This window comes from Carcharodon carcharias, chromosome 5 (genome assembly GCF_017639515.1).
Source record: "Carcharodon carcharias isolate sCarCar2 chromosome 5, sCarCar2.pri, whole genome shotgun sequence".
Classification (NCBI taxonomy): Eukaryota; Metazoa; Chordata; class Chondrichthyes; order Lamniformes; family Lamnidae; genus Carcharodon; species Carcharodon carcharias.
In genome coordinates this window covers 13,194,098-13,211,958 of record NC_054471.1, presented here as the reverse complement: position 1 = coordinate 13,211,958, position 17,861 = coordinate 13,194,098, and positions in this window count along the sequence as shown.

Here is a 17,861-nt window from a genome sequence, read left to right as displayed (position 1 = left end):
CTATTCTGAGCAAGGGCAGGAAACAGCACCAATATGGTGGCCAATGTACCAGGAAAGGGAGCTGATGGGGAGCCCGTAGTAGTGGCTAACTCAACATGGTCCTGAAATTAGATGTGGGGTCCTCATGGTCTGTGATTCCATTACAAGTAGGGATTTTAAAAAGCTCTGTTTTTGTAAAAATGATGCTTAGCAAGCTTGGGTTTGTTCATTTGATTTACTTTGGAGTAGCACCTCACAATGGTTGCACATTGCACTTGTGTCATGTGTTTGGAAATAAGTGAAATAATGATTGTAAAACTTTTAAGAGGCGGAACACAGAACTACGGCACATTACATAACCTGAGCAAGCAACGTGCAAAAAAGTTGTCAGGATGTTGTTTATTATCTGCTCAGAAGGGCACAAGTTGTGTTTATGTAGTAGAGGTTTGTCCAACCTTTTCACTTGGGGCCACATTTCTATTTTTAATCTCACTGAAGGGACCCATGAGCAAATTTCAGAAAGATAAGGTTTGGCACAACGTTAAACATGAAACTCAAAATTAAATTGAGGTATGAAGAAAAACAACTTGCAGAGCAAAAATAAAGCGCTGTCAAAGCAATAAATTGATAATTAAAAATGAGTAATTAAGAAAGATCAACATTAGGGTGGGAGAGCAACAGAGTCTGCTTGTCTGGCTCACTCAGTCTCTTGATGCTCACTCACTCGCCCTCATCCACTATGTGAGTGGGTGAGATTGTGTATGGGGTTGAGGGTGAGTGGGAGTCCAGAGACTGAGCCAGACACACGGTCACACACTCTCTCTCTCTCTCTCTCTCTCTCCCTCCCCCCCCCCCCCCCCCCCCCCCCCCCCAAAGATGCACACACCCTCTTTCCCACTCTCTGTCTGTCTCTCCCTCCCATGCAAACACATTCTCACACAGCACTGGGCAGCTAGCCTGCACCCAGTATTTTCTGGCCTTCCTCCCCTGCCTGGCCTGGCCCAGCAGACACATCCTCTTTTGCAGGTGCACACTCGCTGCTGCCATTGTTGCTGCTCCTCCAATCACAGACTCTTTTTCTTCCACATTTGCTGCTGATAGGATCACGAGCAAACGTGGGAGAGAAACGGCCTATCATTGGAGGGAGCATCTTCCACTCCACGTACCAGCATTTTGAAAACTGCCTCTGGGAGCCACACTGGGGAGGGCTTTGCAGGCCATATCCAGCCTGTGAGCTGCAGGTTGGACAAGCCTGTTATAGCACCTTTAATATAGTAAATCATCCCACTGTACTTTGCAGGACAATGTTTCATACTGAAACACGCAAGAGATATGTGCATAGAAAGTGCAGACATCTACAAAAGAATATGAGAACAAAGAATAGCAGCTAAAAGTAAAAGGAATCCAAGTCTTAAATAACCTATAATCCACAAGAGAATAGTCATAGGGTGGGCCTAATTAGGCACGAGAAAGGAATCATCTTGTGAAGGCCAGGGCATAGCTGGGGTACTAAATGAGGACTTCGCACCAATTGATGCAAAGGTTGTTGCTAATGTAGCAGTAAAATATGTTTCTAGGAAGGAATGAAAGAATTTAAGTATGTTCTCCAGATGCCACACTGGTGACAAAGTTGACATTTATTGCCCAGCATGAGTCACTCAAGAATATTACATAAATATGGAGAAAACCATATGTCTCCTCCAGCCTATTCCTCTTCAATGCGATTATGGCTGATCTGCCTCAACTCCACTTTCTCACCTCCTCCCATAACCCTCTTTTCTGAGTAACCAGAAATCTGTGTCTCAACATGATGGAGCACCCACAACTCTATGCGATAAAGAATTCCAAAGATTCACAACCTTTTAAGTGAACAAACTTTGATTGGCCCCTCATCCTGAGACAGTACCCCCCTGTTCTAGATTCTCCGGCCAGCAAAAGCAACCTCTGGCGTCTATCATGCCCCTTAAGAACCTTGTATGTTTCAAATGAAATCACCTTTCATTCTCCTCAACTCCAGTGAATATAGGCCCAATTTATTCTGCCCCTCATTATAGGCCAACCATTTCACCCCAGAAACTAATCCAGTGAGTTTTCACCTCCAAGACAAGGATATTCTTCCTTTAAATATTGGAGACCAAAACTTAAATGCTGGCAGCTGTTGTACGAGAAGTTGCAAGAAGGAAGTTACCTGTCAGCAGCAGGAAAAGGAAAGCCACAGGGCAGTGGAACCAAGAATGGGAGGAGAGTGGGGAGAAACAAAGGGCAGGGGAGACAGTGGAATACAAGGATATGGGGAGACTTGAGGGCAGGAGTGGAGATACAGAGTGAGAAACCAAGGAAGGGTGAGAAAGATGGAGGGGCAGGGGAAATGGGTGTGGGGGGAGAGAGAAAAAGAAACGGAGGGAGGAAACATGATGGGGGAGAGAAGGGAAACTTGAGGGGGAGAGGAAACTGAGAATGGGGGAGAGAAGGAAAACCATTGGCGGGAGAGGAAACCGAGGGCTGGGGAATGGAGAGGAAACAGGATAGGGAAGAGAAGGGAAGGGAAACTGAGGGAGGGGTAGAGAGAGAAAGAGGAAACTTAGGACTGAGGGGGGTTGGTTGGGGAGAGAGAGAGGAAACAAAGTGGGGGAATGAGAAGGGGGGGACTGAAGGCTGGGGCAAAGGGAGAGGAAACCAAGGGTGGGGGCAAGAGAAAGGAAACTGAGGGGGTTGTTGAGAGAAAGGAAATAAGAGGGTGGGGGGTGGAGATGATGATTTCAATAAAAAATTGGATTGGGAAATCAAATGGGGGAAACAGGGCTGACCAGATTGCTCAAGTGCTGGTATGGACTTGATGGGCCAAATGTCTTCCATGCTGTAGTGACTTTATTGCTCAATAGTTTTATAGTACAAGGAAGAATCAGGCTGAATGTAAAGAGGACAAGGGACAAAGGAAGAGGATCAAAGAGATGGTAGGAGAATGGGTTGGTGACCCGTAGCTAAGGAAATCCAAAGGGGTTTTATATTAACAGTAAAAGGATTGTCATTAAGATTGGTGAGGCTGATAAGGGACCAAAATGAAGATCGGTGATTGGAGACAAAAGTCATGGCTGAAGTACTAAATGAGAACTTTGCATTAGTGTTTATCAAGGAAGATGTGACTGTGCGAAAGCCATGGTAAATGACGAGGTTATCAGGATACTGAATCTGATAAGGGATACAGCAGAGGTACTCGAAAGGCAGGCAGCATTTGAAGTGGAGAAGTCAGCTGGTCCAGATGGGATGCACCATTGATTGCTGAGGGGAGTAAGGATGGAAATTGCACAGGCACTGACCATAATCTTCCAAACATCCTTAGATACAAGAGTGGTGCCAGAGATGATGGTGTAGTGGTATTGTTGCTGGACTAGGAATCCAAAGACCCAGGGAAATTCTCTGGGAACCCAGTTTTGAATCCCACCACAAAAAATGGTGGAATTTGAATTCAATAAAAATCTGGAATTAAAATTCCAATGATGACCATGAAACCATTGTTGATTGTTGTAAAAACCCATCTGGTTCACTGATGCCCTTTAGGGAAGGAAATCTGTCGTCCTTACCTGGTCTGGCTGACATGTGGCTCTTAAATTCCCTCTGAAATGGCCTAGTAAGCCACTCAGTTGTATCAAACCGCTAAAAAGTCAATAAAAAGGAATGAAACCAGATGGACCATCTGTAATTGACCTAGGCACTGGAAATGACAATGGCAAACCTGCAAAGTCCTCCTTACTAACATCTGGATGCTGGTGCCAAAATTGAGAGAGCTGTCTCACAAGTCAAGCAACAGTCTGACATAGTCGTCTCTCAGAGTCATAACTTACAGATAATGTTCCAGACACCATCAGCATCAACCCAGACCCAGCAGAGGTGGTATACAGTCAGGAGGGAGTTGCTGTGGGAATCCTCAACATTGGCCCTGGACCCCATGAAGTCTCATGGCATCAGGTCAAACATGGGCAAGGAAACCTCCTGCTGATTACCATGTACCGCCCTCCCTCAGCTGATGAATCAGTGCACCTCCATGTTGAACACCACTGGGAGGAAGCAGTGGAGAGTGGCAAGGTGACAGAATGTACTCTGGGTGGGGGACTTCAATGTCCATCGCCAAGTGTGACTCGGCCACTACTGACCAAGCTGGCTGAGTCCTAAAGGGCATAGCCAATAAATTGCATCTGCGGCAGGTGGTGAGGTAGCCAACAAGAGGGAAAAACATACTTGACCTCATCCTCACCAACCTGCCTGCTGCAGATGCATCTGTCCTTGACAGTATCGGTAGGAGTGACCACCGATTTCAAACAGATCTAGCAACTCAAAACTGGGCATCAATGAGGCACTGTGGGCCATCAGCAGCAGCATTATTGTACTCGACAACAATCTGTAACCTCGTGGCCTGACATATCCCCCACCCTACTATTACCAACAAGCCAGGGGATCAACCTTGGTTCAATGAAGAGTGCAGGAGGGCATGCCAGGAGCAGCACCAGGCACACAAAATAAGAGGTGTCAACCTGGTGAAGTTATAACACAGGTCTACTTGCATGCCAAACAACATAAGCAGCAAGTGATAGAGCTAAGCGATCCCACAACCAATGGATCAGATCTAATCTATGCAGTCCTGCCACATCCAGTCATGAATGGTGGTGGCAATTAAACAACTCACAGGAGGCGGCTCCACAAATATCCCATCTTCAATGATGGAGGAGCCCAGCACATCAGTGCAAATGATAAGGCTGAATCATTTGCTACAATCTTCAGCCAGAAGTGCTGAGTGAATAAATCCATCTTGGCCTCCTCTGGAGGTCCCCAGTTTCATAGATGCCAGTCTTCAGCCAATTTGATTCACTGCATGTGATTTCAAGAAATAGCTGAAGGCACTGGATACTGCAAAGGCAATGGGACTTGACATTATTCTGGCAATAGTACTGAAGGCATGTGCTCCAGAACTTTCCGTGCCCTTGTCAAGCTGTACAAGTACAGCTACAACATTGGCATCTACCCGGCTAAGTGGAAAATTGCCCAGGTATGTCCTGTACATAAAAAACAGGACAAATCCAACCCAGGCAATTACATCCCATCAGTCTACTCTCAATCATTAGTAAAGTGATGGAAGGGGTCATCAACAGAGCTATCAAGCGGCACTTGCCAAGCAATAACCTGCTTACTGACACCTAGTTTGGGTTCCACCAGGACACTCAGCTCCTGACCTCAATACAGCCTTAGTTCAAACATGGACAAAAGAGCTGAACTCCTAAGGTGAGGTGAGAGTGACTGCCCTTGACATCACGGCCGCATTTGACCGAGTGTAGCATCAAGGAGCCCTAGCAAAACTGAAGTCAATGGGAATCATGGGAAAACTCTCCACTGGTTTGAGTCATACCTGGAACACAGGAAGATGGCTGTGGTTGTTGGAGGTCAGTTATCTCAACTCCAGAACATCACTGCAGGAGTTCCTCAGGGTAGTGTCCTAGGCCCAACCATCTTCAGTTGCTTCATCAATGACCTTCCTTCCATCATGAGGTTAGAAGTGGAGATGTTCGCTGATGATTGCACAATGTTCAGCACCATTCGTGACTCTTCAGATACTGAAGCAGTCCATGTCAAAATGCAGCAAGACCTGGACAACATCCAGGCTTGGGTTGACAAGTGGCAAGTAACATTTACACCATAAAAGCAGTGGGCAATGAACATCTCCAAAAAGAATCTAACCATCACCCCTTGACATTCAATGGCATTACCATTGCTGAAGCCCCCACTATCAACAGACTGGGGGTTACTGATTGCATAATGTTCAGCACCATTCACAAATTCTCGAATACTGAAGCAGTCCATGTCCAAATTGCAGCAAGACCTGGACACAGGCTTGGGCTGACAAGTAGGAAGTAACATTTGTGCTACACAAGTGCCAGGCATTGACCATCTCCAACAAGAGAGAATCTAACCCTTGCCCCTTGACATTCAACGGCATTACCATCACTGAATCCCCCACTATCAACATCCTGGGGGTTACCATTGACCAGAAACTGAACTGGACTAGCCATATAAATACAGTGGCTACAAGAGCAGGTCAGAGGCTAGGAATCCTGCAACAAGTAACTCAGCCCCTGATTCCCCAAAGCTTGTCCACCATCTACAAGGCACAAGTCAGGAGCGAGATGGAATACTTCCCACTTGCCTGGATGAGTGCAGCTCCCACAACACTCAAGAAGCTTGACACCATTCCAGGACAAAGCAGCCCATTTGATTTGCACCACATCCATAAACATTCACTCCCTCCACCACCAACGCACAGTAGCAGCAGTGTGTGTACCATCTACAAGATGCACTGCAGGAATTCACCAAGGCTCCTTCGACAGCACCTTCCAAACCCATGACCACTACCATCTGCAAGATCGAGGGAAGCAGATAGATGGGAACACCACCACCTGGAAGTTCCCCTCAAAGTCATTCACCATCCTGACTTGGAAATATATCACCTTTCCTTCATTGTCACTGGGTCAAAGTCCTTGAACTCCCTCCCTAACAGTACTGTGGGTGTACCTACACCACATGGACTGCAGCAGTCCAAGAAGGCAGCTCACCACCACCTTCTCAAGGGCAACTAGGGATGGGCAATAAATGCTGGCCCAGCCAGTGAAGCCCACATCCCATGAATGAATAAAAAAAACGCCCTTCTCAAAAATTGAGAGAAGGATAGAGCTGTCAGTTATAGACCATTACCATTACTAGTGGCGGGGAAGATTTAACAGCCACTTCGACAAACATAGACAAATAATAAAGGAATTTGTTAAGGGCAAAACTCTGACTAACAATTGAGTTTTTTGGTGAAGTGGATGGATGAGAACAGTGAAGTTCTGTACATATGGATGGACTTTCAAAAGGCATTTGATAAAATACCATATATTTATTAGGCTTGTTGATAATATTGAAGCCTATGGGATGAAAGAGGTAATAGCACTATGGATAATAAACTGGCTAAGAGATAGAAAACAGATAGTTGTGGTGAATGGTTGTCAGACTGGAGGGAGATATGGAGTGGTATTCCCCAGGATTCAGTACTAGGATCACTGCTGTTTTTGATATACAGTAATGATTTGGACTTGAGGGATACAGAGCACAACTTCAAAATTTGTAGGTGACACAGGAGTTTAGTAAACAGTAAGAAAGACAGTGGTAGAATTCAAGGGAACATGGACAGACTGGTGGAATGGACAGATAGGTGCATGGCAGGTGAAAAACACAAATAAGTGTGAAGAGATATATTTTTGTAGGAAGAATGAGGAGAAACAATACAAGCTTAATGGTACAATTTTAAAGGGTGTGCAAGAACAGAGTAAACATTATTTGAAGGGGGCAGGACAGGTTAATAAAGCATTTAGAATCCTGGACCTTATAAATCAAGGCATAGAATACAAAATCCAGGAAGTTATGCTAAATATTTGTAAAACACCAGTTTAGTCCCAGTTGGAGTTTTGCGTCCAATTCTGGGCAGCACACTTTAGGAAAGACTTGAAGTCTTTAGAGATGGTACAGGAGATACTTACAAGAACTGTTCCATGGATGAGGGTTCATAATTACATGGGTAGACTGGAGAAGCTGGAGTTGTTCTCCTTGGAGCAGAGAAAGCTAAGATAGAGGTACTTAAAACCAGGAATGGAGTAAATCAAGAGAAACTTTTTCAAGGCTGAAGGATTGAGAACCTGAGGGCACAGATTTAAGGTGGGGAAAACAGTATTTATAAAAGGAGTGGTTGAGATTTAGAATGCATTGCCTGATAAGGTGGATACGTAGATTCAATAGTATCGTTTAAAATGGAGCTGAATAAATATTTGAAGGAGAAAAAAATTGCAGGAATATGAGGAAAGGCATTGGGACTGACTAGAATTCTCTTTGAAAGAGCTGGTGCAGAGTCAATGTCCTTGTTCTGTGCTGTTCTATTCTCTGATTCTAGTGATGGAAAGGATTGTTATGATTTGGTTAGGGACCAATAACATTTTGATTAAAGTAGACATTTGAAATCACAGCTACCCAATAGGGGAATAAAGTCATAAGATTCCATGATTTTAAACAAATAAAATAACTTTACTATACAAAGTCAGAAAAGTAAAACAATTTACAATACCTATCTTGTGCTCCTAACATTCAGAATTAACATGAGTTGAATATGAATTAACAGGCAAATTGTTATCGAACACACCATACTGCATATTGAAGATGCAACCATGACAGATCCAGTGGATTTCTCAGTAACCCATGCAGATGTCCGTGACCAAAACGAGTCACAATATCTTGTTAAAATTCTGTCTCACTCATGAGGGATTTCAACTCTTCACTTGAAAATTTAGCCTTGAATGCTCTTAAAAGCCTTGCCTTAATGACTGCACTCCCATCTTTAATTGCCAGCACACTTCCAACTCTTTCGCAGACTGCTAGCTTCCCTAATCTGGCACTGCCTCTGCATTTCTCCGAACTCCAGTCTCCTGGCTGCCCTGAGCTATAAATGGCTCCCAGGGTTTCTCTGAGCCCTAATTGCCTGGCTTGGAACCAGTGACCTCCGCCACTTTGTCAGTTCCCCAGGATTCCTCTGAGCCCTCACTGCCTTGAGCCGACTAACTGCCCTTAGGGCTTCTCTGTGAGCTGCTGACCACACCAGGTCCAAAGTGCAACCTCCTCTCCTAGCAAACACACAGATAAATAAATTGAAACCAAAGAACCTTCTAAGCTCCACCCATCTCCCATGACAACATAGACTTTCAGGGTTCACTGGATGCTCTTAAACCAATTTAACTCTAACTCCCAAAAGAAAACATCTCTCTGGACTGCAGTTCTTTGCAGTGTAGAACAGATGGTGTAGGAGGGAGGGTTTCCGATATCTGGATCATTGGGATCTCTTCTGGGGCAGGTGGGACCTGTAGAAGAAGGACGGGTTGCATCTAAACTGGAGGGGCACCAATATCCTGGCTGCGAGGTTTGCTAGTGTCACTCGGGAGGGTTTAAACTAGTATGGCAGATGGGTGGGAACCACAGCAATAGGTCAGCAGGTGAAATAAATGATTGGGAACTAGTGAATATGGCCAGTAGGACTAAGAGGAAGGGCAGGCAGGGAGAAATTACTGAACAGAGTGGGACTGGGGGTCTGAAATGCATTTGGTTCAATGCGAGAAGTATAACAGGCAAGGCAGATGAGCTTCAAGCTTGGATTAGTACTTGGGACTATGATGTTATTGCTATTACAGAGACTTGGTTGAAGGATGGACAGGATTGGCAGATAAATGTTCCAGGATTTAGTTGTTTCAGGCAGGATCGAGAGGGATGTAGAAGAGGTGGGGGAGTTGCACTGCTGGTTAAGGAGAATATCACAGCTGCATGACAGGAGGACACCTTGGAGGGCTCATGCAGCGAGGCAATATGGGTAGAACTCCGGAATAGGAAGGGTGCAGTCACAATGATGGGGGTTTACTATAGGCCTCCCAATTGCCGGCGGGGGATTGAGGAACAGTTATGTAGGCAGATTTTGGAAAGATGTAAAAGCAATAGGGTTGTTGTGGTGGGTGATTTTAACTTTCCCTATATTGGCTGGGAATCACTTAGTGCTAGGGGTTTGGATGGTGCAGAATTTGTAAGGTGCATCCAGGAGGGCTTCCTGAGACAATATGTAGATAGTCCAACTAGGGAAGGGGCAATACTGAACCTGGTATTAGGAAATGAACCCGACCAGGTGGTCGAATCTTCAGTAGGGGAGCATTTCGGGAAAAGTGACCATAATTCAGTAAGTTTCAAGGTAGTGGTGGATAAGGACAACAGGAGTCCTCGGGTTAAGGTGCTTAATTGGGGGAAGGCTCATTAAAACAGTATTAGGCAGGAACTGAGAAATCTAGACTGGAGGCGGATGTTTGAGGGCAAATCAACAACTGACATGTGGGGGGGCTTTCAAACATCAGCTGATAAGAATTCAGGACTGGCATGTTCCTGCTAGGATGAAGGATAAGCATGGCAAGTTTCAGGAACCTTGGATAACAAGGATATTGTGAGATTAGTCAAAAAGAAAAGAGAAGCACTCGTAAGGGCTAGAAGGCTGGGAACAAATGAAGCCCATGAAGAATATAAAGAAAGTAGGAAGAAACTTAAGCAAGGAGTCAGGAGGGCTAAAAGTGATCATGAAAAGTCACTGGCAACCAGGATTAAGGAAAATCCCAAGGCCTTTTATACATATGTAAAAAGCAAGAGGGTAGCCAGTGAAAGGGTAGGCCCACTCAGGGACAGAGGTGGGAATCTGTGTGTGGAGCCAGAAGAAATGGGAGAGATACTAAATGAATACTTCTCATCAGTATTCACCGAAGAGAAGGACTTAGTGGTCGATTTGTCTAGGGAAGAGTGTGTAGATAGCCTGGGTCATGTTGAGATCCAAAAAGAGGAGGTGTTAGGCGTCTTGAAGAATATTAAGGTGGTTAAGTCCCCAGGGCCAGATGGGATCAACCTCAGAGTACCGAGGGAGGCAAGGGAGGAGATTGCTGGGGCCTTGACAGAAATCTTTGTATCCTCACTGGCTACAGGTGAGATCCCAGAGGACTGGAGAATGGCCAATGTTGTTCCATTGTTTAAGAAGGGTAGCAGGGATAATCCAGGAAAAGACAGGCCGGTGAGCCTTACGTGAGTGGTAGGGAAATTATTGGAGAAGATTCTTTGTGACAGAATTTACTACCGTTTGGAAGCAAATGGGCGTATTAGTGAGAGGCAGCATGGTTTTGTGAAGGGGAGGTCATGTCTCACTAACTTGATTGAGTTTTTCAAGTAAGTGACAAAGATGATCGACGATGGAAGGGCAGTGGATGTTATCCACATGGATTTCAGTAAGGCCTTTGACAAGGTCCTTCATGGCAGACTGGTATAGAAGGTAAAGTCACACCGGATCAGAGGTGAGCTGGCAAAATGGATACAGAATTGGCTTGGTCATAGAAGACAGAGGGTAGCAGTAGAAGGGTGCTTTTCTGAATGGAGAGCTGTGACTAGTGGTGTTCCGCAGGGATCAGTGCTGGGATCTTTGCTGTTTGTAGTATATGTAAATGATTTGGAGGAAAATGTAACTGGGCTAATTAGTAAATTTGCAGACGACACTAAGGTTGGAGGAGTTGCAGATAGCGAAGAGGATTGTCAAAGGATACAACGGGATATAGATCGGTTGGAGACTTGGGCGGAGAAATGGCAGATGGAGTTTAATCCGGACAAATGCGAGGTAATGCATTTTGGAAGATCTAATACAGGCAGGAATTATACAGTAAATGGCAGAACCCTTAAGTGCATCGATGGGCAGAGGGATCTGGGTGTACAGGTCCACAGGTCACTGAAAGTGACAACGCAGGTAGATAAGGTAGTCAGGAAGGCATATGGCATACTGCCTTCATCGGCAGGGATATTGAGTACAAAAGCTGGGAAGTCATGCTGCAGCTGTATAGAACCTTGGTTAGGCCACACTTGGAATATTGCGTGCAATACTGGTCATCACTTTACCAGAAGGATGGGAGGCGTTGGAGGTTTACCAGGATGCTGCCTAGTCTGGAGGTTATTAGCTATGAGGAGAGGTTGGAGAAACTCGGATTGTTCTCACTAGAGCGACGGAGATTAAGGGGCGACTTGATAGAAGTTTACAAAATTATGAGTGGCATGGACAGAGTAGATAGTCAGAAGCTTTTTCCCAGAGTGGAAGAGTCAATTACTAGGGGACATAGATTTAAGGTGAGAGGAGAAAACTATAGAGGAGATGTGTGGGGCAAGTTTTTTTACGCAGAGGGTAGTGAGTGTCTGGAATTCGCTGCCAGAGAAGGTGGAGGAAGCAGGTACGATAACGGTGTTTAAAAGGCAGCTTGACAAATACATGAATAGGATGGGAATAGAGGGATACGGACCCCGGAAGTGCAAAATGTTTTAGTTTGACAGGCAATATGATTGGCGCAGGCTTGGAAGGCTGAAGGGTCTGTTCCTGTGCTGTACTTTTCTTTGTTCTAGACATCACATCTCCAGCTAAGTAATCCCACCTGCTATTTTATGCCTCCATCTGTTCTACTCTGATTCTATTAAACAAACATGGGTAACCTTCTGAAGTGTCATTTTCTTTTAGGTGTTCCAGCAATCTCTAAAGCCCAGCATTTTAGTTACCTTAGCTTCACAACAACAGAAGAAGATGATTCAAATTCCCACTATTCCTCTACCCAAGCAATATCTGTACAGATACATAAACCAGTGTAGAGTTACCACTTGCTTGACACTAAGGTTTCTCGCTTGGGATTGGCACATAGAAACATAGCAAATAGGAGCAGGAGTAGGGCTTTCGATCCTTGAGCCTGCTCCGCCATTCAATATGATCATGGCTGATCCTCTATCTCAATGTCATACTCCTGCTCTATCCCCATACCCTTGACACCTTTAGAGTCCAGAAATCTATCTATTTCCTTAAATATATTCAGTGACTTGGCTTCCACAACCTTCTGTGGTAGAAAATTCCACAGGCTCACCACCCTCTGAGTGAAGAAATTTCTCCTCTCTCAGTCTTAAATGCTCTACCCCGTATCCTGAGACTGTGATCCCTTGTCCTAGACCCCAGCCAGAGGAAACATCATCCCTGCATCCAGTCTATCAGAATTTTATACATTTCAATGAGATCCCCTCTCATTCTTCTAAACTCCAGTGAATAGAGACCAGTCAACCCAATTTTAGTAAAAAGAAAAGGCACAGTTGCAAACAGTTTTCTTCTGGTGAATTCCTGAGTATTCACTTGATGCTTTTCACCCAACTCATATCTCTCCCCGAGACACCCAAACACCGCACTCTAAACTCATTGCTTTTTCTACTGCAAACAAATGAATTCCCTAAGCATGGTATTCCAGTACCACCCCTGCTAAACTGATCACTTTACTGAGTCCCATAACTGATTATTCAGTTAACTACTGTCCCATTAGCCCTGTAGTTTTTATTTTCAGAGAGCTTACAATCCCCATCTTCTCTCTCTCTGACACACACTCTCCCCTCATTTACAGTGAGAGTGAGAAAAACAGCATGTTCATTTACAGGGAGAGATTGTGAGAGAAACAGTATGCTCATTTACAGGGACAGAGTGTGAGAGAAACAGCGTGGTCATTTACAGGGAGAGAGTGTGAGAGAAACAGTATGCTCATTTACAGGGACAGAGTGTGAGAGAAACAGCGTGGTCATTTACAGGGAGAGAGTGTGAGAGAAACAGTATGCTCATTTACAGGGACAGAGTGTGAGAGAAACAATGTGGTCATTTACAGTGAGAGAGTGTGAGAGAAACAACGTGGTCATTTACAGGGACAGAGTGTGAGAGAAACAGCGTGGTCATTTACAGCAAGAGAGTGTGAGAGAAACAGCGTGGCCATTTACAGGGAGAGAGTGTGAGAGAAACAGTATGCTCATTTACAGGGACAGAGTGTGAGAGAAACAGTATGCTCATTTACAGGGACAGAGTGTGAGAGAAACAGCGTGGTCATTTACAGCAAGAGAGTGTGAGAGAAACAACGTGGTCATTTACAGGGACAGAGTGTGAGAGAAACAGCGTGGTCATTTACAGCAAGAGAGTGTGAGAGAAACAGTGTGGTCATTTACAGCGAGAGAGAGTGAGAGAAACAGCGTGGCCATTTACAGCGAGAGAGTGAGAGAAACAGCGTGGTCATTTACAGAGAGAGAGTGTGAGAGAAACAGCATGGTCATTTACAGCGAGAGAGTGTGAGAGAAACAACGTCATTTACAGGGACAGAGTGTGAGAGAAACAACGTGGTCATTTACAGCGAGAGAGTGTGAGAAAAACATCGTGGTCATTTACAGCAAGAGAGTGAGAGAGAAACAGCATGGTCGTTTACAGGGAGCGAGTACAAGAGGAGTGAGGTCTTTAACAGTGAGAAAGCGACAGAAGAGACCATTAGAGAGCGTGAGAGGGAAAAGAACACAGAGAGCAGCTGATTGGCGAGTATTTCTAGTCTTTAAAATAAAGTAAGGTCTTTAGTTTGTGTTTAGATCTCTAGTTTTTTTTTCTCTTTTTCTTAACGATAGCTCTTTAGTTTGTGTTTAGATCTCTAGTTTTTTTTTTCTCTTCTTAACAATAGCTTGTTAAGTATAAGATCAATACTGGTGTGTATAAAAAATAATTATAATAAACTATAAAGAGTGGGGATACAAGAGTAATTAATTAATTAACTGAATAAAATATGATAGCGATGATGTGTTCCTGCTGCAGCATGAGGGATCTGCTAGACACCAAGGAAATCCAGAGCGAACACATCTGTACCAAGTGTTTGCAGCTCAAGGAATTTTGGATCCGAGTTAAGGAGCTGGAGTCCAAACTGTAGACATTGCACCACATCAGGGAGGGGGAAAATTACCTGGACACTTTGCTCCAGGAGGCAGTCACACCCCTCAGATTAGGTAATTACAATTTGGTCTGTGATCAGTGACAGGAGGGTGTGACTGCAGGTGAGGCAGGTTTGGGGACCCAGGGGAATCGAGGAGCTTCGGCCCCTGCAATTGTCCAGCAGTTACAAGGTTCTTGCAAGCTGTGTAGATGAGAGTGGGGACTGCAGGGAGGATGAGCGCACTGACCATGGCACTGTGGTACAGGGAGACATTCAAGTGGGGAAGCAAATGGGAACATAGTAGGGGTAGGGGGCAGTATAATTAGGGGGATAGATACTGTTCTCTGGAGCTGTGAGCTTGAGTCCCAAAGGCTGTGTTGCCTGCCCAGTACCAGGTTTAAGGACATCTCCTCAGGGCTGGAGAGGAACTTGGAGTGAGGGGGAGGGATCCAGTTGTCATCGTCCATGTTGGTACTAATGACATTGATAGGACTAGAAGGGAGGTTCTGCTGAAAGGATTTGAACATTTAGGAGCTAAATTAAAAAGCAGAACCTCCAAGGTAATGATCTCAGGATTGCTACCTGAACCACGGGCAAACTGGCATAGTGTAAAAGTCAAGGAGTTAAATGTGTGGCTTAGGGATTGGTGTGGGAGGAAGGGTTTCAGTTCATGGGGCACTGGCATCAGTACTGGGGTAGAAGGGAGCTGTTCCGATGGGATAGGCTTCATTTGAACCATGAGATAAAAACAAAAAACTGCGGATGCTGGAAATCCAAAACAAGAACAGAATTACCTGGAAAAACCCAGCAGGTCTGGCAGCATTGGCAGAGAAGAAAAGAGTTGACGTTTCGAGTCCTCATGACCCTTCAACAGAACTAGGTGAATCCAAGGAGAGGGGTGAAATATAAACTAGCATAAGGTGTGTGTGGGGGGGGGTGGGGGGGGGGGGGGGGGGGGGTAGAGAAGTGGAGGCGGGTGCTGTGGTTGTAGGGACAAGCAAGCAGTGATTGGAGCAGATAATCAAAAGATGTGACAGACAAAAGAACAAAAGAACACAGAGGTGTTGAAGTTGGTGATATTATCTAAACGAACGTGCTAATTAAGAATGGATGGTAGGGCACTCAAGGTATAGCTCTAATGGGGGTGGGGGGCATAAAAGATTTAAAAATAATGGAAATAGGTGAGAAAAGAAAAATCTATATAAATTATTGGAAAAAACAAAAGGAAGGGGGAAGAAACAGAAAGGGGGTGGGGATGGAGGAGGGAGTTCGAGACCTAAAGTTGTTGAATTCAATATTCAGTCCGGAAGGCTGTAAAGTGCCTAGTCGGAAGATGAGGTGCTGTTCCTCCAGTTTGCGTTGAGCTTCACTGGAACAATGCAGCAAGCCAAGGACAGACATGTGGGCAAGACAGCAGGGTGGAGTGTTAAAATGGCAAGCGACAGGGAGGTTTGGGTCATTCTTGCAGACAGACCGCAGGTGTTCTGCAAAGCGGTCGCCCAGTTTACGTTTGGTCTCTCCAATGTAGAGGAGACTGCATTGGGAGCAACAAATGCAGTAGACTAATTTGGGGAAATGCAAGTGAAATGCTTGCTTGTCCTTACAACCACACCCTCCCCTCCACTTCTCTCCCCCCACCACCGCTGCCCACCCCGCCCCCCAACCTTAAACCAGCTTATATTTCACCCCTCTCCTTGGATTCACCTAGTTCTGTTGAAAGGTCATGAGGACTCGAAACGTCAACTCTTTTCTTCTCCGCCGATGCTGCCAGACCTGCTGAGTTTTTCCAGGTAATTATGTTTTTGTTTTTTCATTTGAACCATGCTGGGACCAGTGTCCTGACGAATCGAATAACTAGGGCTGTAAAGAGAGCTTTAAACTAAATAGAGGGGGGGAGGGAGAGTTCTGGAAAGTGGGTACATAGGTTTACAAAGCAAAAGAATATGGCAGCCATGCAGGACAGCTATTTAGGTAATGATATCCAGAGTGTGACAGGAAGGGACAGAGTGTACAAACATTAAAAAACAGCAGCAAATAGGGTCAAAAGGGGAAAAAAGTGCTGGAAAATAGGATTAGAATAGATAGGTACTTGTTTGACCGGCGCAGACTCGATGGGCTGAAGGGCCTTTTTCTGTGCTGTAGACCTCTATGACTCTATGACAGAGAATAAATCAGGAGATAATGAGGGCATGTAAAAAAGGCAGTACATTAATCATGGGTGACTTTAATCTTCATGTAGATTGGAAAAATCAAATTGGCAGAGTAGACATAAGCAAGAATTCATAGAGTGTATTCAGGACAGTTTCTTAGAACAATATGTTATGAATCCAACCAGGGATCAGGCTATTTTGGATCTGGTAATGTGTAGTAAGGCAGGTTTAATAAATGATCTAAGAGTAAAGGACCCCCTAGGAAACAGTGACCATAATATGGTAGAGTTTAGCATTCAGTTTGAGAGTGAGAAACTTGGGTCAGAAACAACTGTCCTAAACTTAAATAAGTGTAATTACAAAGGAATGAGGGCAGAGTTGGCTGGAGTGGACAGGGAAAGGAGTTTAACAGAAAAGACAGTTGATGAACAATGGCAAACATTTAAGAAAATAGTTCATGACTCTCAACAAAGCTATATCCCAGTGAGGAAGAAGGATTCAAGGAAGGGAATAAACCAACTATGGTTAACCAAGCAAGTTAAGGACAGTATCAAATTGAAAGAAAAATCATACAATGTGGCAAAGATTAGTAGTAAGCCAGAGGATTGGGCAAGTTTTAAAAACCGACAAAAGATGGCCAAAAAAAAGAGGGAGAAAATAAATGTTGAAGGTAAACTAACAAGTAATATAAAAATGGATAGTACGAGCTTCTTTAAATCTCTAAAAGGGAGGCCAAAGTGAACATAGGCCCTTAGAGAACGAGGCTGGGGAAATGATAACAGGGAACCAGGAAATGGCAGAGGAGTTGAATAAATACTTTGCATCAGTTTGTGCCTGTGTCACAGGATCACTGTTGCTAGGCAGCAGTAAAACTTTTCTATTTTGCCTTTTTTCAGAATCACTGAGCTTTCAACACCTTTTAACCCATCTCTTGAACTTCAGGCGTTGTAACACCTCATTAAAAATGTATATATACAAACAAATCCAAAAGACCTGAAATCTTTCAGTCACAAGTCTATCCAGACACCCAGGCACCATGGTTCATGAACAAAATCTAAATGAAACAAAACCATTTTAACCTTTCTTAACACACAAATATATATGAAGATTCAACTTAAAATTATACATTGTTCATAATAAGTTTTAAGGATATAAAGTATATAAAGTCTGGGTGTAGAATAGATAGTCAGTGATATACAAGCAAAATACTCTGGGCTCAGAAAGTCATCATTTTTAATTCATTCACCGGATGTGGGTTTCGCTGGCTGGGCCAGCATTTATTGCCTATCCCTAGTTGCCCTTGAGAAGGTGGTGGTGTGCAGCCTACTTGAACCACTGCAGTCCATGTAGTGTA